The sequence below is a fragment of the Somniosus microcephalus genome, chromosome 14 (assembly GCF_052327205.1).
Source record: "Somniosus microcephalus isolate GS21.2 chromosome 14, FLI_Smic_1.0, whole genome shotgun sequence".
In the NCBI taxonomy this organism is placed as follows: Eukaryota; Metazoa; Chordata; class Chondrichthyes; order Squaliformes; family Somniosidae; genus Somniosus; species Somniosus microcephalus.
In genome coordinates, this window is record NC_141000.1 from 76,432,144 (window position 1) to 76,455,855 (window position 23,712).

General features: G+C 46.4%; 1 pseudogene; it reads left to right on the forward strand.

Annotated features, from left to right (window-relative positions):
- The first annotated feature begins 6,727 nt into the window (after window positions 1–6,727).
- On the forward strand, window positions 6,728–18,265 carry LOC147107578 (uncharacterized; annotated as a pseudogene).
- Window positions 18,266–23,712: the final 5,447 nt, after the last annotated feature.

Below are 23,712 nucleotides of genomic sequence, written 5' to 3' on the forward strand. Positions count from 1 at the left end.
CTTGTATCTCGGTGTACATTTATTCTTTTCTCAGAAAAAGAACACTAATTATGATAGGTTATGTGTGGTCTCATCACGATGACCCATTCATTATTACAATAATCGTCCGGCTGTGCTTTCATTACAAGGGGCGGGTTCTGAAATAAAATTTTTGCCATGTAATTACATCCATCTGCTTGAATAGACAACCAGTCGCCAACCCTTTATGAAAGGGTTATTTGTTTAACTTACAAATGAAATATTTTGTTGCTATTTGTTAATATGATAAGCATAGAGTTATGCAATGTGTTGCCACCAAATGATACCGCAATCATTTCAGCTCAAGTCGGAGGTCATTATGTAATGTCCCAAAATCACTATGTTCCAGAGTCAACTGAGCCACAGTTAACAGCGTGCATTCAACATGAGCTACAGGACACAACAACACAAAAGCAACAGCAGCCAAAATTGTTTAACCGCCTCTCTCTTCTCCAGACAGCACAGATACAAACTCTTCCCATTAAACTTTGACTCTGAAAAGAAAACCACAATAAACTTTTTTCTAACGTGCTGAAACAGCAAAAACACCTTAAAAGAAATCGTATGAAAAACAGAAATACCAGGAAAAATCTTAAGAAAGTTGCAAGTGAGACTGCACATTAACTTAATGGCAAAACTCTGCAGCATCACAATAGAAAATCTGAAACTAAAGTCTAAGCTCCATGAAACTTCTAGGGCCCATTGTTCTCATACAGCAGCCCCTCAACACAATGGCAGACACCCAACGGATGCTGATCCTCTGCCAGATGTTACAGTGACTGGCCTTTTATTATGAATTGCACATACCATGAATGTGCAAGAAGGAAGTGTGATTCTCGGGGGGGGGGGGGTAATTTTAACCAAACACGCTGGAGAGTAAAATCGAGCAGGGTGTAAAATGGTTGCCTGTCCCGAACTCACCCTGCGGATTAGGTTAAAATTAAACCCTCAGAATTGTTAGTATTGCTGGGGTAAGCCTTCTCCAGGTCACTCCCACCACTACCTAAGAACCACAATCATCAAGACCTAGGAGTAGGCCATTCCATTCCTAACTAGGCTGACCACAGTTTGGGTGTGGTCTGGCAAAAGACAAATTAAATTTAAAACATGTGCTATGAACAGAATATCCATGATATTTATACACATGCAGGCCTGACAGCACTTAACATGCCCACTAAATTGTCATCATTTGTCTATTAGAATCCACTCATTATACAAATGTCCTCCTCGTACTGATGGTTGAAAAAAATAAACACAAGTGTGGGACAAAATACTATTGTTTATTGCATATAAAATGGCAAGTGAATGATACTTAAACATCACAAAGTAAAAATATCCGTACCAAAAATGTGAGAGGCACAATTTATGTTGCTGAATGTTTCCTCATTAACATAATTTATTGGTGTGGAACTGGAGGCTACTTTCCTACTGGACTGTGCCTCAGATTCTGCAAGTTCTGCACCCACAGGATAAAAAAACTAGGCAACAGTGTAAAATGCGTGGGGTGTGTAACAGGCGCCTGTTTTGCACCTCGATGAGGTTGAATTTCACTCTCACTATTTCCTACAGCAGCAATTCATGTGGCCTGTCAAAGTCAGTGTTGTACCCATTTGGAACTGGGCTGAGATTGTCTGATTTGTTTCATAGACCCCCACAACCAGAAGACACTGGGGGAGAAATTGGACCTCATCGCACCCGTTTTTTTTAGGCGATAAAAGGCATACATTTTGGTCCGCTATCTCTCACGCCCAATCTCCCCCAGAAGTGCGACGGCCACCATATTGATTTAAAAAATGGACCAGGCCTCCTGCTGGGACTTATTGGTTGGCCGTTCTGCTGGCCAACTGCCTGAAGTCCACTCGGGGGTGTGGGGGGAAGAATTTATACTCCATTAATACATATATTGCAAAAAGTAAAATGTTGCTGATGCTGAAAATCTGAAAGAAATATAGAAATTGCAGGAAACACTCAACAGATCAGGCAGCATCTGCGGAGAGAACAGATAAGTTAATGTTTCAGGTATGAACAGGTGTTGCATCTCCTGCGCTTGCATGGGAAGTTGCTGGGGGAAGGGGAGGGGGTGTTCATAGAATTACAGAAGGCTACAGCACAGAAGATGGCCATTCTTCCCATTGTGCCTGTGCCGGCTCTTTGAAAAAGTTATCCAATTAGTCCCACTCCCCTGCTCATTCCCCATAGCCCTGCAAATTATTCCTTTCAAGTATTTATCCAATTCCCTTTGGAAAGTTAGTATTGAATCTGCTTTCACCAACCTTTCAGGCAGTGCATTCCAGATCGTTACAACTTGCTGCGCAATTATTTTTCCTCGTGTCGCCTCTGGTTCTTTGGCCAATTACCTTAAATCTGTGTCCTCTGGTTACCAACCCTTCTGCCAGTGGGAACAGTTTCTCCTTTTTTACTCTATCTAAACCCTTTATGATTTTGAACACCTCTATCAAATCTCCCCTTAACCTTCTCTGCCCTAAGGTGAACAATCCCAGCTTCTCTAATATAAAAACAGAAAATGCTGGAAATACTCAGCAGATCAGGCAGCATCTGTGGAGAGAGAAACAAAGTTAACGTTTCAGGTCGATGACCTTTTATCAGAACTGGAAAAAGTTAGACATGTAACAGGTTTTAAGCAAGTGCAGAGGCCGGGAAAGTGGGGAGGGGAGGAAAGAACAAAAGGGATGATGGTGTAAGGCAAAAGGGGATGGTAGTGGGACAAGTAAAGAAGCAAAAGATGGGTCTAGAGGAGGTGTAAATGGTAATAGGAGAATCATTACCAACAGCTGCTGTCCGAAAAAATAAGAGCGGTGGTTATGATCTAAAATTGTTGAACTCAATGTTGCATCAGGAAAGCTGTAAAGTGCCTAATCGAAAGATGAGGTTCTGTTCCTCGAGCTTCTGTTGAGCTTCATTAGAACAGTGTAGAAGGCCAAGGACAGAGAGGTCAGAGTGGGAGTGGAAAATTAAAATGACAGGCAACCCGAAGCTCAGGGTCATGCTTGCAGACTGAATGGAGGTGTTCCGCAAAATGATCACCTAATCTGCATTTGGTCTCCCCATTGTAAAGGAGACCGCATCGTGAGCAGCGAATACAGTATACTAAATTGAAAGAAGTACAAGTAAATCACGGTTTCACCTGGAAGGAGTGTTTGGGGCCCTGGACGGTGGGAAGGGGGGAGGTAAAAGGGCAGGTGTTGCATCTCCTGCGCTTGCATGGGAAGGTGCCATGGGAAGGGGAAGGGATGTTGAGGGTGATTGAGGAGTGGAACAGGGTGTCACAGAGGGAGCAGTCCCTTCGGAATGCTGAAAGGGGAGGGGAGCGGAAAATGTGTTTGGTGGTGGCATCATGCTGGAGGTGGTGGAAATGACAGAAGATGATCCATTGAATGTGGAGGCTGGTGGGGTGGAAGGTGAGGACAAGGGGAACCCTATTGCAGTTCTGGGAGGGAGGGGAAGGGGTGAGCGCAGAAGCGCGGGAAATGGAATGGACATGGTCAAGGGCCCTGTTATCCATGGTGGAGGGGAATCCTCGGTTGAGGAAAAAGGAGGACATATCGGAATGTATGGAAAAGTGGCATTATATAGAAACATAGAAGATAGGAGCAGGAGTAGGCCATTCGGCCCCTCGAGCCTGCTCCGCCATTCAATGAGATCATGGCTGATCATCCAAATTCAGTACCCCATTCCTGCCTTCTCTCCATATCCCTTGATCCCTTTAGCCTCAAGAAATATATCCAACTCCTTCTTGAATATATTTAATGAATTGGCCTCCACTGCCTTCTGTGGTAGAGAATTCCACAGGTTCACCACTCTCTGGGTGAAGAAATTCCTCCTCATCCCTGTCCTAAATGGCTTACCCCTTATTCTTAGACTGTGACCCCTGGTTCTGGACTCCCCGACCATCGGGAACATCCTTCCTGCATCTAGTCTGTCTAGTCCTGTTAGAATTTTATAAGTTTCAATGAGATCCCCTCTCATTCTTCTAAACTCCAGCGAGTATAAGCCCAATCAACCCAATCTTTCCTCATAAGTCATTCCTGCCATCCCAGGTATCAGCCTGGTGAATCTTCGCTGCACTCCCTCCATGGCAAGAATATCCTTCCTCAGATAAGGTGACCAAAACTGCACACAATACTCAAGGTGTGGTCTCACCAAGGCCCTGTACAACTGCAGCAACACATCCTTGTTCCTGTACTCAAACCCTCTCGCTACGAAGGCCAACATACCATTTGCCTTCTTAACTGCCTGCTGCACCTGCATGCTTACCTTCAGCGACTGGTGCACAAGGACACACAGGTCTCGTTGCACTTCCCCTTCTCCCAATCTATTGCCATTCAGATAATAATCTGCCTTCCTGTTTTTGCCACCAAAGTGGATAACCTCGCATTTATCCACGTTATATTGCATCTGCCATGCTTCTGCCCAATCACCCAACCTGTCCAAATCATCCTGGAGTTTCTTGGCATCCTCCTCACAGCACACACGCCCACCCAGCTTTGTGTCGTCTGCAAACTTGGAGATATTACATCTAGTTCCCTCATCTAGATCATTAATATATATTGTGAATAGCTGGGGTCCAAGGACCGATCCCTGCGATACCCCACTAGTCACTGCCTGCCACTCGGAAAAAGACCCGTTTATTCCAACTCTTTGCTTTCTGTCTGCCAACCAGTTCTCTATCCAAGTCAATACCTTGCCCCCAATCCCATGTGCCTTAACTTTACATGCTAATCTCTTATGCGGGTCCTTATCGAAAGCCTTTTGAAAGTCCAAATACACCACATCCACTGGTTCTCCCTTATCTATTTTACCAGTTACATCCTCAAAAAATTCCAGTAGATTAGTCAAGCACGATTTACCTTTTGTAAATCCATGTTGACTTTGTCCAATCCTGTCACTGTTTTCCAAGTGCTCTGCTATTACATCTTTTATGGACTCTAGCATTTTCCCCACTACCGATGTAATTCCCCGTTTTCTCTACCACCTTTTTTGAATAGTGGGGTAACATTGGCTACCCTCCAATCCATGGGTACTGTTCCAGAATGTTGGAAGATGACCAGCAAAGCATCTACTATTTCTAGGGCCACTTCCTTTACCCTAGGATGTAGATTATCAGGCCCTGGGGATTTATCGGCCTTCAATCCCGTCAATTTCCCTAACACCATTTCCCTACAAATACTGATTGCTTTCAGTTCCTCCCTTTCATCAGACCCTATGTTCCCCGACATCTTTGGGAGGTTATTTGTGTCCTCCTTTGTGAAGACAGAACCAAAGTATGTATTTAATTGGTCTGCCATTTCTTTGTTCCCCATTATAAATTCCCCTGATTCTGACTGCAAGGGACCTATGCTTGACTTCACCAATCTTTTTCTCTTCACACATCTATAAAAGCTTTTACAGTCAGTTTTTATGTTCCCTGCAAGCTTACTCTCATACTCTATTTTCCCCCTCTTAATTAATCCCTTTGTCCTCCTTTGTTGAACCAATGTCTCCATCTTTGGCTCGGTATCAATCTTTGTTTGATTAAGGTCCTGTGAAGCTGGTCCAATGAAGCACCTCAGGACGCTTTACTATGTTAAAGGCGCTATACAAATGCAAATTGTTAAGCACGCAGACATTTACTCCTAGGTGAGGAGCGCTATGTAGAGTCACGGTGGTGGGAATGCACATCATAGGTCAGTCAGCATCTGGAAAGAGGAACAATAGGTTAACATTTCGGGTGGAATCCGACTCAAGAATCAGAACAGATGCGACGGAGACGGAGAAACTGGGAGAATGGAATAGAGTCCTTAGAGGAAGCGGGGTGGGAGGAAGTGTAGTCCAGGTAGCTGTGGGAGTCAGTGGGCTTATAGTAGATATTGGTCGACAGCCTATCCCAGGAAATTAAGATAGTGAAGTCGAGGAAGGGAAGGGAAGAGTTGGAGATGGACCGTGTGAAAGCGAGGGAAGGTGGAAATTGGAAGCAAAGTTGATGAAATTTTCCAGTTCGGGGTGAGAGCAGGAAACAGCACCGATAGTCATCAATGTACTGGAGGTGAGGTAGGGGACCTGAGTAGCACTGGAACAAAGAATGTTCCACACATCCCACAAAAAGGCAGGCATAGCTAGGACCATATGGGTTCCCATAGCAACACCTTTTATTTGGAGGAAGTGTCTGGAGTCAAAGGAGAAGTTGTTCAATGTAAGAACAAGTTCAGCCAGGTGGACGAGGGTGGTGATGGATGGGGACTGGTTGGGCCTCCGTTCAAGGAAGAAGCAGAGGGCTCTCAGGCCGTCCTGGTGGGAGATGGAGGTGTAGAGGGATTGAATGTTTATAGTGAAAAGGAGACGGTTAGGGCCAGGAAACAGTTCAATTGGAGGAGGGCGTCAGAAGAGTCATGGGTGTAGGTGGGAAGAGAGTGGACAAGGGGAGAAAAAAAGAGTCAAGATAGGAAGCAATCAATTCCATGAGGCTTCTCTAGTTGCTCCACATAACTGAAGTCCCGCATCCCTGGTACTATTCTAGGAAATCTTCTCTGCATCCTCTCTAATGCCCTCAAGTCTGAAAAGCAACTGTTCATCACTACTCTCTGCTTTCGATCCCTTAGCCAATTTTATATCATGCAGCCCCTGCCCTTTTAATCCCATAGGCTTCAATTCTGTTGACAAGTTTATTATGTGGTACTTTATCAAATGCCTTTTGAAAGTCAATATACACAACATGATCTGCACTATCTTCATCAGCCCTCTCCGTTACTTAATCAAGGAACTCAATCAAGTTAGTCAAACACGTGGGGGTTAATTGGATAAGCCCAGATAATGGGCTCGGGGATCGCAGTCCACGATTAACCCATGCACATTCATTGCGCTGCAGACAGGACATTAAATTTGTGCTGCTTGCTGATTTCCATGATTGATGTGTGCAGCCAGCGCTATCCCCAGTTCAGTGACTGTACACATCAGCAGGGGGCACGATATCGCGAGTGGCTAGTGTAAAGTCTGTGGGTTGTATAGCGAAGTAATACACAGACTACAAGAGTAACTTTAACAGGACTTTACTATTCGAAGGTCAGGGCGAATCTGCCCAATAAATTCTGCCACAGCACTTATATACCGGTGTGGTCACCGTCGGTATTACAGTATACAGCAGCCAGGATAAAGTAGTGCCACACCTAAAATAGTTCTCTTAAAGGTGGACGGTTATGTTATGGAGCTTGAGACCGAGCTTCGGACACTGCGACACATCAGGGAGGGGGAGAAGTTCCTGGACTCTATGTTTCAGGAGATGGTCACACCTATGAAGTTAATTACTGCAGATGTAGTCCGTGGTCAGGGACAGGACGGTGTGACTACGAGTGAGGAAGGTACAGGGATCCAGGATGTAGTGTTGAAGGAGACGCAGCCCTTGTTCTTGTCCAGCAGGATCGAGGTTCTTACTCCCTGTGAGGGCGGGAGCGGGGACTGCAGGGAGGATGAGCAACCTGGCCACAGCACCGTGGTACAGGGGGCCATTCAAGTGGAGGGAGTAAAAAGAAATGTTGTAGTGGTAGGGGATAGTATCATTAGGGGGATAGATAGGGTTCTCTGCAGTCAAGAGCGGGAGTCCCGAAGGCTGTGTTGCCTGCCTGGTGCCAGGGTTAAGGACATCTCTTCTGGGCTGGAAAGAAACTTGCAGTGGGAGGGGGAGGATCCAGTTGTCGTGGTCCATGTTGGTACAAACGACGTAGATAGGACAAGGAAGACGGTTCTGTTAAAGGAGTATGAGCAGCTAGGGGTCAAATTAAAAAACAGAACCTCAAGGGTAATAATCTCTGGGTTATTACCTGAGCCACGAGCGAATTTGGCTAGGATAAATAAAATTAAAGAGTTAAATGCGTGGCTCAAAGACTGATGTGGGAGAAATGGGTTTTGCTTCTTGGGACACTGGCACCAGTACTGGGACAGGAGGGAGCTGTTCTGTTGGGACGGACTCCACTTGGCCAGTGCTGGGACTAGAGTCCTGGCGAATCATATAACTAGGGCTGTAGAGAGGGCTTTAAACTAATTAGTGGGGGGGAGGTTTCTAGAGAGCAAATCATAGAAATGACAACAGAGAAGGTCATAGACTTAGGTAGCAGTGGGGGAATTAAAAAACAGAATGTGTCAGGAAGGGACAGAAGGTATGGAGTAAAAAGTAAAGTACTAAAAAGGGAAAAAACAGGAACTAAGTGTTACAAAACATATTTGAAAGTTCTTTATCTGAATGCACGTAGCATTCGTAACAAAATGAATGAGTTAACGGCACAAATAATGACATATGGGTATGATCTTGTGGCCATTACAGAAACATGGCTGCAGGGTGACCATGACTGGGAATTAAACATACCAGGTTATTTAACAATCAGGAAGGACAGGCAGGAAGGGAGAGGAGGTGGGGTGGCTATGTTAATAAAGGAAGGAATCACTATAATACAGAGAAATGATATTGGGTCAAAGGAGCAGGATAGTGAAACAGTTTGGGTGGAGGTAAGGAATAATAAGGGGAAAAAAACACTAGTGGGTGTAGTCTATAGGCCTCCGAACAGTTGCAACTCTGTTGGACGGAGTATTAATCAGGAAATAGTTGAGGCTTGTAATAAGGGAACAGCTATAATTATGGGGGATTTTAATTATCATATTAACTGGACAAATCAAATTGGGCAGAGCAGCCTTGAGGAAGAGTTCATTGAGTGTATTAGGGATGGGTTTCTTGAGCAGTATGTAACTGAACCGACCAGGGGGCAAGCAACCTTAGATTTGGTCCTGTGTAATGAGACAGGATTAATTAAAAATGTCCTAGTAAAGGATCCCCTTGGAATGAGTGACCATAACATGGTTGAGTTCCATATTCAATTAGAGGGTGAGAAGGTTGGATCTCAAACAAGCGTGCTGAGCTTGAATAAAGGAGACTATGAAGGTATGAGAGCGGAATTAATTAGAGTGGACTGGGAAAATAGATTAAAGGGTAAGACGGTACATGACCAGTGGTGTACATTTAAGGAGTTATTTTACAACTTCCAAAAAAAATATATTCCACTGAGGAAAAAAGGGTGTAAAAGAAAAGATAGCCATCCGTGGCTAAGTAAAGTAATTAAGGATAGTATCCGACTAAAAACAAGGGCATACAAGGTAGCCAAATCTAGTGGGAGGATGGAAGATTGGGAAGTCTTTAAAAGACAGCAAAAAATAACAAAAAGATTGATTAAGAAAGGGAAGATAGATTATGAAAGTAAATTAGCAAAAAATATAAAAACAGATAGTAAAAGTTTCTATAGTTATATAAAAAGAAAAAGGGTGGCTAAAGTAAATGTTGGTCCCTTAGAGGATGAGACCGGGAAATTAATGGTGGGAAACATGGAGATGGCAAAAACACTGAACAATTATTTTGTATCAGTCTTTACAGTAGAGGACACTAAGAATATCCCAACACTGGACAAACAGGGGGCTCTAGGGGGGGAGGAACTAAATACGATTAAAATCACTAAGGAAGTGGTACTTGGTAAAATAATGGGACTCAAGGCGGATAAATCCCCTGGACCTGATGGCTTGCATCCCAGGGTCTTGAGGGAAGTAGCGGTAGGGATTGTGGATGCATTGGTAATAATTTTCCAAAACTCACTGGACTCAGCAAAGGTCCCGGCAGATTGGAAAACTGCTAATGTAACACCCTTATTTAAAAAGGGTAGTAGGCAGAAGGCTGGAAACTATAGACCTGTTAGCCTAACATCTGTGGTTGGTAAAATGTTAGAGTCCATTATTAAGGAGACAGTAACGGGACATTTGGATAAACATAATTTAATAGGGCAAACTCAGCATGGTTTCATGAAGGGGAAGTCATGTTTAACAAATTTGCTTGAGTTTTTTGAGGAAGTAACATACAGGGTGGATAAAGGGGAACCAGTGGACGTAGTGTATTTAGACTTCCAAAAGGCATTTGACAAGGTGCCACACAAAAGATTATTGCTCAAGATAAAAAATCACGGGATTGGGGGTAATATTCTGGCGTGGGTGGAGGATTGGCTCTCTAACAGAAAGCAGAGAGTTGGGATAAATGGTTCGTTCTCAGATTGGCAACCAGTAACTAGTGGTGTTCCGCAGGGGTCAGTGCTGGGTCCCCAACTCTTTACAATCTATATTAACGATTTGGAGGAGGGGACCGAGTGTAACATATCAAAGTTTGCAGATGATACAAAGATGGGAGGGAAAGTAGTGAGTGAGGAGGACATAAAAAACCTGCAAAGGGACATAGACAGGCTAAGTAAGTGGGCAGAGATTTGGCAGATGGAATACAATACTGGAAAGTGTGAGGTTATGCACTTTGGCAGGAAAAATCATAGAGCAAGTGATGCGCCATCAATTACTCAAAAGACTGAAGTTGAGCGAGTAACAATCAGGCTTTTATTAACTAAAGAATGAAGGTCTTGTCTCGAGTGGTCGACCCGTCCAGAATACTAAGGGACTGGGAGGTAGTCACTTATATACCTGGAATAGTGGGAGGAGTCAGCCGAGGCATGTCCAGACCTGTACCTAGTGGAATACACATACAGACACAGACAGGTATGACAGTGGTTTACCACAGCAAGTTATTATCTTAATGGCAAGAAACTGGAAAGTACTGTAGTACAAAGGGATCTGGGGGTCCTGGTGCACGAAACTCAAAAAGTTAGTATGCAGGTGCAGCAAGTGATTAAGAAGGCCAATGGAATGTTGGCTTTTATTGCTAGGGGGTTGGAATATAAAAACAGGGAGGTATTGCTGCAGTTGTACAAGGTATTGGTGAGGCCGCACCTGGAATACTGCATACAGTTTTGGTGTCCATACTTAAGAAAAGACATACTTGCTCTCGAGTCAGTACAAAGAAGGTTCACTCGGTTAATCCCGGGGATGAGGGGGTGGTCATATGAGGAGAGGTTGAGTAGATTGGGACTCTACTCATTGGAGTTCAGAAGAATGAGAGGCGATCTTATTGAAACATATAAGATTGTGAAGGGGCTTGATCGGGTGGATGCGGTGAGGATGTTCCCAATGATGGGTGAAACTAGAACTAGGGGGCATAATCTTAAAATAAGGGGCTGCTCATTCAAAACTGAGATGAGGAGAAACTTCTTCACTCAGAGGGTGGTAGGTTTGTGGAATTTGCTGCCCCAGAAAGCTGTGGAAGCTACATCATTAAATAAATTTAAAACAGAAATAGATAGTTTCCTAGAAGTAAAGGGAATAAAGGGTTACGGGGAGCGGGCAGGAAATTGGACATGAGTCTGGGTTCGGAATGGTCATGGCCCTGTGGGTAGTGGAGCGGGCCCAGGGGCCGTGTAGCCTTGTTCTGCTCCTACTGTGTTCTAATTCTGTTAGATTTCAGGAGATGGTTTTATTCCTGTTCCTGGCTGGGGTGGAGATCGCCTTTACAGAAGGTAAGTACTGTAGAAAATATAGGGACAGAGTGATCTCCTGGAAGAATTTCGATCGCCTAGATGGGTCGGAGAGGAATTTCCCAGATTTTTTTCTCCCAAATTGGCCATTGGGTCTTTATCTGGTTTTTCGCCTCTCCCGGGAGATCACATGGGTTTGGGTGGATGCAGAGTGATAGAAGATTTGAGGTTAGGATCAGATCAGCCATGATCTTATTGAATGGTGGAGCAGGCTCGAGGGGCCGATTGGCCTACTCCTGCTCCTATTTCTTATGTTCTTATGTTCTTATACAATAGTTCTCTTAAAGGTAGAACAGTTACATACACTACAATCCTCCCTTTTTAGCTTACAACATACTTATTCCCCATTAACATAACATCATAACATATCCAACTTCATGTTACAACAGTTCACAGAGGTAGTCTCTGCGGAAACAGTTCACAGATTCAGTCTCTGCGGGAAACAGTTCACAGATTCAGTCTCTGATCTTCTTGACTCGGTCCGGACCACGCCTCCGTGGTGTAGTCGGGTCACCTTGCTAGAGGGACTCATCCCATAGTCCTTCCCTAGACTTAACAGCTTTACTTCCATCACTTCTGAACCAGCATTGCTGACTTTTTAAAACAAACAAAAAACAGTTGGATTGCCTTGGGAAATTTTCCTACTTTCCAACTGATTTGGCTCCGTTCGGGGGACCACGTGTGTGATCGGGTAGAGGTAATAATGGTTCAGATGGTTATCATCTTCTGCTTCGTCTTTTCCTTTTTTGCTTCTTGGAGACTCTCGGGGCTCCATTGTCAGCTGCCAGCTGTAACGCCACCATCTCCCTATGTTCCTTAGACTTTAAGTGATTCATCCTGATTTCGGCACTTTGGGAGTTCTCGGCACAAGCTGGGCAGACCAGGTCCTCGTAATATTCAGTGTCACTCAACAGATCATGGTAATATTCGGTGTCGTCCTGAGCTAAGCCCGCGAGAGGGTCTTCTATTTCCTCCTTACCCAGCTGGACGTTAGCCGACTTTTGTTCCAAATCCCGACATCTGTCCTGAAGAGACTTCATCATGCGTTCAGATTCATCCCGCTTTTTCTGGGCTTCCTGCAAGTCTTTTACTAATGACCTCATTTGTGATTTCAATACTTCAACTTCATTCGGAGATTGATTGATCGAACTATTCAATCCCTCTACTGAAGTAGCTGTTTCAGTATTCTGTTGTTCTACATTGCCGTGCGTCAGCGTACTTTTGGCATCCAAGGTCTGTTCTGCTGCAGACTTCTCAGTCTGGGTTGCCACCTCAGCTCTTCCAATGACTTTTGAGAGCTCCCTTCCCTTTGAAGATTGAGGCTCGTATTTAAGTTTTTCCCATTTTAGAGTTTTATCCCTCAGCATATGAATGAGTTGGCTGACTGTTAACTCTTCTGCCATCATCCCTTTTCCATTAACTACAGGGCTGTTTATAAACTTGCCCTGGAGGAGTTGGCTGACTGTTAACTCTTCTGTCCTCATCCCTTTTCCATTAGCTGCAGGGCTGTTTAGAACCTTGTCCTGGGGCTCCTTTGCTGCTTCTACTTCGCCATCATCCGCAGCCCCCATCATTCGAATTTCCACAAATGAATCGTCCGGTGATGCTGCACCCAACTTCAGTAGGAGCTCGGAAGTCATGTCGACCAACTCAGCTTTTTCTGCCTGCAACCTGCTAACCAGCGCCTTCAGTTGCGGCACATCTTGTTCCACCGGATTGGAGCACGCCCCTTCAGAAGCCGAATCAGCTTTGATTCGTTTGGCCTCCTCGTGCAGACGGTTTGTGTGCTCCTGCTCCCTTTTCTTCCCCAGCTGCTTCTGTTGTCTTTCCAGATTCTCCCATTCGGTATCATAGAACTTTTTCATTGCTTTCATCTCTTGCTCGAGACGGCAATTCAATTGTTCTAATTGCTGTCGTAATCTGAAATAAGTTTGCGTTCGAGCTCGATGTTCCTCAGTAATATATATGTCTGTAACTTGAACAGACTCAGAATTCTCTGTCAAGCTATGTTGTTGTTGTTCAGAGGAATTCTGTTCTGAAACTTTGTTCTCCTCTGGAGCATAAGCCTTTAGGCCCACATTCGTTCTACCAACCTTAGTCAGCAAGTTCTTTTTAGACTTGTCTTTCATGCTTGGGCTGGTCTTATCGTCATCCGTTTCAGAGTCTGAGCTGATTGTCTGCCCCGAGTCCTCACTCGTTATTGCTTTGAGGTAGTGCCATTCCATGTCTATTTTCTTGATCCACTCCCATCCTAGAAGTGGTGGTCCTCCCTCAGGTAGTACGTATAAGTCCATTCCGGGGTGTTCTTTGCCCCTGTCTCTCACCTTGACTCTTATCTTTCCCATGGGGTATACTTTATGCCCCGTGTATGTCTGCAATACGAACTCGGTATCTCTCAAGGGTATATGTGAGAATAGCCGGTTGTAATCCCTTCGATTTATGACTGATAGGGCTGATCCAGTGTCCAATTCCATTCTCACTTGGATTCCGGCTATTTTTAGCATGACCCAGATAGTTTGTAGGTCAGCTTCCTTACTCACATTATGAATTCTCAGACTACCCAGTTCCTGGCCGCTTGGGTCTGAATCTGAATTCTGTTCATCTGAACTCTTCTCAACCACCTTGTGTACTTTGTTGTACTTTTCCTGTGATGGCTTTTTTTTTGGTTGTTGGTCTTCTTCCCTGACCGGCATACTTTGGCTATGTGACCCAGTTTGCCACATTTCCTACAGTCCTGGTTTTTAAACCAGCATTGGTTCTGGTCGTGTGTTGTCTTCCCACAACGATAACATTTCGTTGCACCCGAAGTAATTTGATCCACACTGAGGACCGCTGCCTTCAGCTGCATTTCCGCAGTTCCTTTCGCTGCGGCTTCGTGTGATGCTGCAATAAGGACAGCCCTATCCAGTGTAAGGTCGTTCTCTTCGAGCAGTCGCTTTTGCGTTCCTTCCTTCGACAACCCGCACACGAACTTGTCTCGCAATGCCTCTGTCAGATTTCCTCCAAACTGGCAGTATTTCGCTAGCCTACGCAGTTCGACCAAGTATTCCGCGTTGCTTTCCTCTTTCCGTTGCGTTCTCGCATAAAATTTGAATCGTTCCGCCAACATCAGCGGTGTGGGGTTCAAGTGATCCTTCAGAACAGCAACAATATTATCAAAGGGTTGATCCGCCGGTTTAACTGGTGCTAGAAGATGCTTCAATAGCCCGTATGTCTTCGCCCCCATCGAGTTTAGCAAGGTTATAGCTTTATCATCATCCTCTATTTTATTGGCCTCACAATATATCTCAGTGCGTTCTACATACGTGGCCCAATCTTCTACCTCAGAATCGAAATCGTTGATGTTACCACGCTTAGGCATCTTCACCTCCCTGATAAACAACAACGAAATATTTCTTTAACTCTTTAAAAAAAAATTTTTTTTTCCCAAAATGGCGGTTTCCCCGCGCTTATCTTCTTTCCCCGCCCCTTTCAAAATGGCGGTTCCGGCTTCTGTCTTTTTCTCCGCCTACTGGCGGCTTCCCGCGGTTTCCCGCGCTTATCTTCTTTCCCCGCCCACTTTCAAGAGGCGGTTCCCGCTTTTCTTCCCCTGGCGGGAGGGGTAAGCTTTTCCCTCGGGCGACGGCCGCTGGCTTTCGGGGTTCGCAGCCTGCTCTTCGGCTTCAGCGCGTTCCCTTCTCTCGGCCGGGCAACTGGCTCTGGTACAACCTGTTTTCGGCGAACGGTCTCAGCCGCTGGCTGGATCTCGCTCAGTCTCCCTCGCTCGGGCTCTGTCTCTCCGGTGCTGGGTACAACCCGTTGACGGCGAACAGTTTCAGCCGTTGGGCTGGATCTCGCTCAGTCTTCCTCGGGCTCTGTCTCTCCCGCTCGCGCGGCTCTCGCTCGCTCTCTCTCGGGCTCTGTCTCTCCCGTTCGCGCGGCTCTCGCTCGGGCTCTGTCTCTCTCGCTCGACCGTGGTCGAATGCACCGCCCTTATCCTCCGTTTATTTGTTTCTATTTCCCTTTACTCACAGTCACCGTGGCCGACTTGCTTCTCGTGTTGATCGGCTCACTCACCACCGTGGCAGAAGGGACAATCCGTGCCTGTTGCTGATGGAAGACTTCGTGTTTGAAATCTTCCTCCTTTCCTGGTCTGCAGACTCGAGTTTTCTCTCAGCAAAACGACGAGGGCGGGTGCCTCTTCTCGACGCTCATTTACTTCTTCAGAAGTATTGTTGCCGCAGGGTAAGATCGAACTCGTCGCCACTGTAAAGTCTGTGGGTTGTATAGCGAAGTAATACACAGACTACAAGAGTAACTTTAACAGGACGTTACTATTCGAAGGTCAGGGCGAATCTGCCCAATAAATTCTGCCACAGCACTTATATACCGGTGTGGTCACCGTCGGTATTACAGTATACAGCAGCCAGGATAAAGTAGTGCCACACCTAAAATAGTTCTCTTAAAGGTGGACGGTTACATACAATAGTTCTCTTAAAGGTAGAACAGTTACATACACTACAGCTAGCGCTACTAAAAGGCAGCCTGCACCTCTTAAAGGGAGGTGTATTGTGGCTGCTGGAAGTGGTGCCAGAAAGTGAATTGAATTTGAAGATTTTTGTCAAGGTGGCTCAACCTGCGAGAGAGCAAGCACCAAGGTTTTCTGATAATGCACTGGAGGCCTTGGAGCAAGATGTGGAGAGAAGGAGAGACATCCTTTTCAGAGGCAGTGGAAGGAAGTAGTGGTGAAAGTCAATGCCGGGAGTATAGCTCCAAGAACATGGATGCAGTGCAGGAAGAAGTTTAATGATCTGACACGAGTTGTCAAGGTGAGAGAGTTCAATCTTCAAATGGCATATCCTACCAACTGCACCACTAGCCTCATCCACTGCTCAATTCACTACACCCCCATCACCCACCTACCAACAATCTCTATCAATTAGTACCCAAACTTTCAATTCATCTGATATACTTCACCTTTACACATTTAGCATTGTTGCAACGACACACCCACAACTCACACCCACTGGCAGCTATTCAACCATGACAGCCACATCACCCAAACATATTGCAGGACACTTACTGGCACACTTTCCTCTTTCTTGCAGGATAACGTGGCACATAACAGGAGACAGCAACAAAAAATTGGAGGAGGACAAGCACGCCTGCACCCCATGCAGGAGACAGTGCTGGCCATCATGGGAAGGGGTATCTCTGAGGCTGTGGCCGCTGGAGGGATCAATGATGAGGGTCTCCGCATACCAAATACTCTTTCTCCCATCTGACTTCTCCCTCATCCCACAGTCTCTTCTGACTGAAAAGCTGCTGATGGTGTAAGCATGCACTTCTTACTTTATCCTCTCCCCTCACCACAACACGACACTTGTTCCCTTTTCATTTCAGATACCAAAGAACTGGAACCTTCCCAGTCAGAGGAAGGAAACAGTGATGACGAAGAGACACCATCACTCGATCTTACACTCGCAGCCACCAGCTCGGAGACTGACACTGCACGTACTTTAGAGGCTAGGATAGAGGAGGGGCCTGCACATGGTGGGACACCAGGCACAAGTGCGCAGGAGCCAGGGCAGGCTGAAAGGATAATGCAGGTGCCAGCGGGCAAAATCGCACACGCGTTCTGCTGCAGTGGATTCAGATGAGAATTTCATTGGCCAGGCTACAGAAGGTGGCTGATGGACGTACACAGCCAAATACTTGGTGCTCTGGAAAACCTGCCAGAAAGCTTGCGCACAATGTCAAGGAAGAAGAAGAAGATGACAACTTGCATTTATATAGCGCCTTTCACAACCACCGGATGTCTCAAAGCACTTTACAGCCAATGAAGTACTTTTGAAGTGGAGTCACGTGTAATGTGGGAAACACGGCAGCCAATTTGCACACAGCAAGCTCCCACAAACAGCAATGTGAAAATGTTCAGATAATCTGTTTCTGTTATGCTGGTTGAGGGAGAAATATTGGCCATGACACTGGGGATAACTCCCCTACTCTTCTTCGAAATAGTGCCACGGGATTTATTACGTCCACCTGGGAGAGCAGACGGGGCCTCGGTTTAACGTCTAATCCGAAAGACGGCACCTCCAACAGTGCAGCACACCCTCAGCACTGCGCTGGAGTGTCAGCCTAGCTTTATGTGCTCAAGTCCCTGGAGTGGGACTTGAACCCACAACCTTCTGACTCAGAGGCGAGTGTGCTACCCACTGAGCCACAGCTGGCACTGGAGCATGGAGGAGTCTAGCACCAACTTGGTACAGGCCTTTGCGCAGAACTTGGAGCCCATCCTTTGCAACATGGAACGGATGGTCACCTCCATCAACACACTTATGGGACCCACCATGATACGGCATCTGATGACTGATATCACAGCTTCTATTGCAGCACAAACAGCTTCAATCAAAGATCTCACTGCTGCCTTGGAAGCGAAGACTGCGGCTGTGGCTTCCACTGTTCAAAGGGGCTTCCAGGGCATCATGGCAGTCCAGTAATCTGTTCACCAGCAGATCACCAGGATTGCCGAGGCACCACCCCGGGAGAGTGGCAGTGGCTCCATGAAACAGGAATCTGCTGTCCTCTCTCAGAACGACAGCATTCCTGCTCCCAGCCCTGCTACTCCGCCAGTGCCCTTGCTGTTGCCCGTCAGCCAGCCAGCCCAGACTGCTGCAGCCCAGGCCGAGATGGTGCCGTCTGAAGCCAGGCCCTCTAGGCCCAGAGCTGCTCAAGGTAGTCCTCCAAGGCCATCTACAGTCTCCTCAATTGAAGGCCAGCAGCCTTCCAGCTCCCAAACTGTAGCTACCTCAAGGGAAAGCACCTCGTAGGAGCACTACGAAAGGTAAAGGCACATGGAAGATGGGCACTAAGGGAATGCACAAGGGTGATTAGTTTAATTTTGTATGCATTATTTAATGAGTGAATAGATAAATTAGTATTTGAATTTGCATTTGTTGGTAGTTTTTATTTCTGCGGGGAGCTGAGGGAGAAACAAATGAGTGTTATCAGAAAGAGGACGACGTGGTGGTCAGTGAGAGAAAAGGTAAGGAGTGTGGGACTGTTGGTGAATGGGGAGGTGCAGTTGAGGTTACTGGTATCGCTCATGAATAATCTGATCACGTAATCTGTGCAAAACCTCATGCTCGATCCTTCTGCTTGTCTCTAGCAAGAGGGAATGAGATGAATGTATTTCTCATTGTATAGAGAGCCTGAGTGACCTTATACAGCAGTGCACTGCAAACTGCAAGACGTTGCTTATATCTCCAGTGGCAACCTGAAAGGAGCCAGAGACATAAAAATCAAGAGCCACGGACAGCTTGACAGCCACAGGCAATGCTGTCCTTGCCCTGCTTTAAGGCTGCAGAAGTTGACAGATTTCAGTCACAACCTCTTTTGTGAACCAAAGCCGTCCCATGCACTGGTTGTCGCTGAAGTTGAGGTAAGAGAATTGTTCCCTGAAGACACTCCGTGGATATGGCCTGCTGCTGAGTGCCCTGGTCCTCCTCCTCCCTCTTCTAGCAGCTTGTCCTGTTCTGCACATTCTCCCAGTCATGTTCAATTCCCAGGAGAAGCCCTACCCAGTCATCCATGACTGGAAGCAACCTTTTCAGCACAATATTTTAAATGACACAAAAGTACCGCAAGACCAACCAGACCACTCCCTGTAGAGTACTTTAGTAAATATAGGAAACCACCAAAAACACATACAATTGCATCAGCAGGCAAAAGACATAATCCAGCAACTAACCTGTAAGTACTTCATGATCCCTTTAAATTGCACTGGTGGTGGAACCTTCATGCTGTTTAACTTCATGTTCAGCTGTTAATGGGTACGGTAGCATAGTGGTTATGTTACTGGACTAGTAACCCAGCTAGTATCAATAATGGTGACAATGAAACTATCAGATTGTCATAAAAATTGGTTCACTAATGTCCTTTAGAGAAGGAAATCTGACGTCCTTACCTGGTCTGGCCTAAATGTGACTCCAAATCCACAGCAATGTGGTTGACTCTTAACTGCCCTCTGAAATGGCCTAGCAAGTCACTCAGTTGTGCCAAACTGCTACAAAAAACAATAAGAAGAAAAAAACCGGACGGAGCACCCGACATCGAGCTCGGCACCTGCTTCGGACATGACAACGGCACATCCAGCCCAGTTGACCCTGCAAAGTCCTCCTCACTAACATCTGGGGATTTGTGCCAAAATTGGGAGAGCTGTCCCACAGACTAGTCAAGCAATAGCCTGACATAGTCATACTCACAGAATCATACCTTTCAGCCAACGTCCCAGACTCCTCCATCACCATCCCTGGGTATGTCCTGTCCCTCCGGCACGACAGACCCACCAGAGGTGGCAGTACAGTGGTATACAGTTGGGAGGGAGTCCCCAGTCTCCAACTCCGTTCCTCCCACATGTCTGCTCGCTCAGACTCCCAGGTTGCTGCTCGGCACTGCCTTTATCCCCGGTCTCTGACCCCGTTCCTCCTGCAGGTCAGCTTGCTAGAGCGATATCGGCCTAGTCTACTCAATCTCTCCTCATAGGACAATCCCCCATCCCAGGAACCAGTCTGGTGAACCTTGGTTGCACTCCCTCTACGGCATGTATATCCTTCCTTTATGCCGTTACGACTCTATGGGCAGGATTTTCATTGGGCCGTGGAGGCGGGATTGGAGGCATGTGGGGGGGTTAAAATCCCGAAATCGGGGGGCACGAACCCATCCCGCCCCCAACCCGCCTCCATGCCAGTTTCAAAGGAGGCGGGTACCCGCCCCGCACTGGGACCCGCCTCCCCGAGGCAGGAAGGGGATTAGTGCCAATTAACTGCCTGTTAACAGGTAGTTAACAGGCAGTTTTTAGCCTAATCCCTATTTTCATCCCTGAAGTGTGGGATTCCCGACAGATCCAAACCACGCCAAGTTAGCGAGGCAGGCCGTCGGGATGAAGGGCTTGGAGGGGTCGAGATGTCCGGTGTTCAGGTGAGTGATGGTTGCATGAGTGCAGAGGTAAGTGTGTTTGGTGTGTTTAAAGTAGTTGTACTTACATGTACTTACCTTTACAGCCTTCCTTCCTTCAGGTCTCGGGAGTCCCTCATCTCACCGGCACAGAAAGCGGAATGGCCGCGATCTGTCAAAAATTGCAGCATTCAGCTTTCTGTTCCGGAGAGATCTCTAAATCATCCTGAGAGGAAGGAATTAACTTGGAGTACAGATTGTCAGTGTTTGACAGCATCAAACAGCTGTCGAACGCTGATATTCATCTGGCATTCAAAAGGTCTTGACAGATGAAATATCAATCTGTGACATCACCTGTTGTCGGGTGGCCCTTAATTGGCCTGCTGAGCCCGCTGGGCAGGCTCAACAAGGTCAATCAAGTCAAAATCGCATGGGTTGGCTAGAACTCGATGGAGGTGGGGCTACAAAATGTTGTAGTCCCACCTCCTACCCAACTCCTCAATGAAAATCCAGCCCTATGACTCTATGATGGTGGAGCACAGCATGTGAGTGCAAAAGACAAGGCTGAAGCGTTTGCAACCATCTTCAGCTAGAAGTGCTGAGTGGATGATCCATCTCAGCATCCTCCTGCGGTCCCCACCATCACAGAAGCCAATTTGATTCAGTCCATGTGATATCAAGAAACAGCTGAGCGCACTGGATACAGCAAAGGCTGTGGGCCCCGACAATATCCCGTGCTGAAGATTTGTGCTCCAGAACTAGCCGCGCCTCTAGCCAAGTTGTTCCAGTACAGCTACAACACTGGCATCTACACGACATTATGGAAAATTGCCCAGGTATGTCCTGTCCATAAAAAGGACAAATCCAATCCTGCCAATTACTGCCCCATCAGTCTACTCTTAATCATCAGCAAAGTGATGAAGGGGTCATCGACAGTGCTATCAAGCGACACTTACTCACCAATAACCTGCTCACCGATGCTCAGTTTGGGTTCCACCAGGACCACTCAGCTCCAGACTTCATTACAGCCTTGGTCCAAACATGGACAAAAGAGCTAAATTCCAGAGGTGAGGTGAGAATGATTGCCCTTGACATTAAGGTAGCATTTGACCGAGTGTGGCATCAAGGAGCCCTAGTAAAATTGAAGTCAATGGGAATCAGGGGGTAAAATCTCCATTGGCTGGAGTCATACCTGGCACAAAGGAAGATGGTTGTGGCTGTTGGAGGTCAATCATCTCAGCGCCCAGAATTCACTGCAGGAGCTCCTCAGGGCAGTGTCCTAGGCCCAACCATCTTCAGCTGCTTCATCAATGACCTTCCCTCCATCATCAGGTCAGAAGTGGGGATGCTTGCTGATGATTGCACAGTGTTCAGTTCCATTCACAGCTACTAAGATAATGAAGCAGTCTATGCCCGCATACAGCAAGACCTGGATGATATTCCAGTTTGGGCTGATAAGTGGCAAGTAACATTCGCGCCACACAAGTGCCAGGCAATGACTATCTTCAACAAGCAAGAGTCTAACCACCTTCCCTTGACATTCAACGGCATTACCATCACTGAATCCCCCACCATCAACATCCTGGGGGTCACCATTGACCAGTAACTTTACTGGACCAGCCACATAAATACTGTGGCTACAAGAGCAGGTCAGAGGCTGGGTATTCTGCGGCAAGTGTCTCACCGCCTGACTCCCCAAAGCCTTTCCACCATCTACAAGGCACAAGTCAGGAGTGTTATGAATCTAATGATCCATGAAGAAAGACTCATGATATAACACTGCACGGCCAGCTGGTGGCGCCGTCCAAGGAGTATAAATACTTGGGCGTGGGCCCAGCTTTCCCAGGACATTTTGTAAACAGGAACTAGTGAAAGATAACTAGACCTCCATGTTTTGAAACAAGTTGATTAAAGCCTTGCTTTATACTCGAACCAAGTGCATAGTGAGTTTAATTACGTCAATTTAATCAACTTGATATCAACTCCATGCTCTGGGTGATTTTGGGAACAGCCAGCTATGACTCAAACCATAGAAGGGAACTCGGACGAAGTAATCGATCCATCATGGAGAAAATACTCAGACCCGCCCGTCTCGACCTGGACCCGAATTCACTTACAGCTGCTAAGGTATGGAAACACTGGTATCATACCTTCAGCAACTTCCTTGAGGAGTGTGGTGAGAATGTTCCTAATAAGTTACGAATGCTTGCTAATTATGTATCCCCTCATGTGTTTGGCTATATCGAAGACTGTGTAGACTATGATGCTGCTATCCAAATACTACAGCAACTATATGTCAAGTCCCCAAACAAAATTTTTGCTCGGCATCTACTGGCCACAACTCGACAACAACCTGGGGAATCACTTGACGAATTCCTTCAGAAACTTCGCAGGCTCAGCAAGGATTGTAATCTTAAAGCTGTCACAGCTGAGCAGTACCAGGAGGAGTTAATTCGTGGTTCCTTTATTAATGGGATTGCGTCTCCCTTCATACGTCAGCGTCTGTTGGAGAATAAAACCCTCAAGTTACAGGCTGCCTATGACCAGGCATGTTCTCTGGACTTAGCAAAGAGGAATGCAGATACCTATCTTTCACCACGTGCACAGGCTGCTGCTATCACTTTTAGTGACTCCTTTGATAGGCCTCAGGCAGAAGCCCTCACAGATGATGACTCCAACCTGGCTGATGACAACCCTACCCTAGAAGCCTTCACTGATGACGACCCTGCCCTAGCGGCATCTTGGCAATCTGGAAGGAAGTGTTTCTTCTGTGGAAGTGCATTCCATTATAGGAAATGTTGTCCTGCTCGTAACACAACCTGCAATCATTGCAGCAAGAAAGGTCACTTTTCTAAGGTATGCCAGTCAAGAGCCTCTGTTAGTAAGAAAGGCCACTTTCCTAAGGTATACCGGTCGAGAGCTCCTGTTAGTTTTACAGCTGCTATCTATGAAACTGCTCCTCCCCCAAGAACCACTACTAAGGTTACAGCTGTCAAGGGTAAAACTGCCCCTCCTCCCATCACAGCTGTTTTTCCCAAAAGCCTGTCCCATGAAGGTTTCGGTAAGTGGACACATTTTGAGTGCACTAATCAACTATGCAGCTCTGACAGCTTCATTAGTGAGCGGGCTGTCAGTAAGTTAAAACTGTGTATTTACCCCTCGGACAGGGAAATTGCAATGGCTCTGACGACACTGACTACCAACTCTTCCGGCTTTTGTCTTGTCGACCTTATTCTCAATGGCTGCACTTATTTCTCCACCCGGCTCGGGGTGCTCAAAAACCTATGCAGTGATGTGCTCCTGGGACAGGATTTCCAGAAAC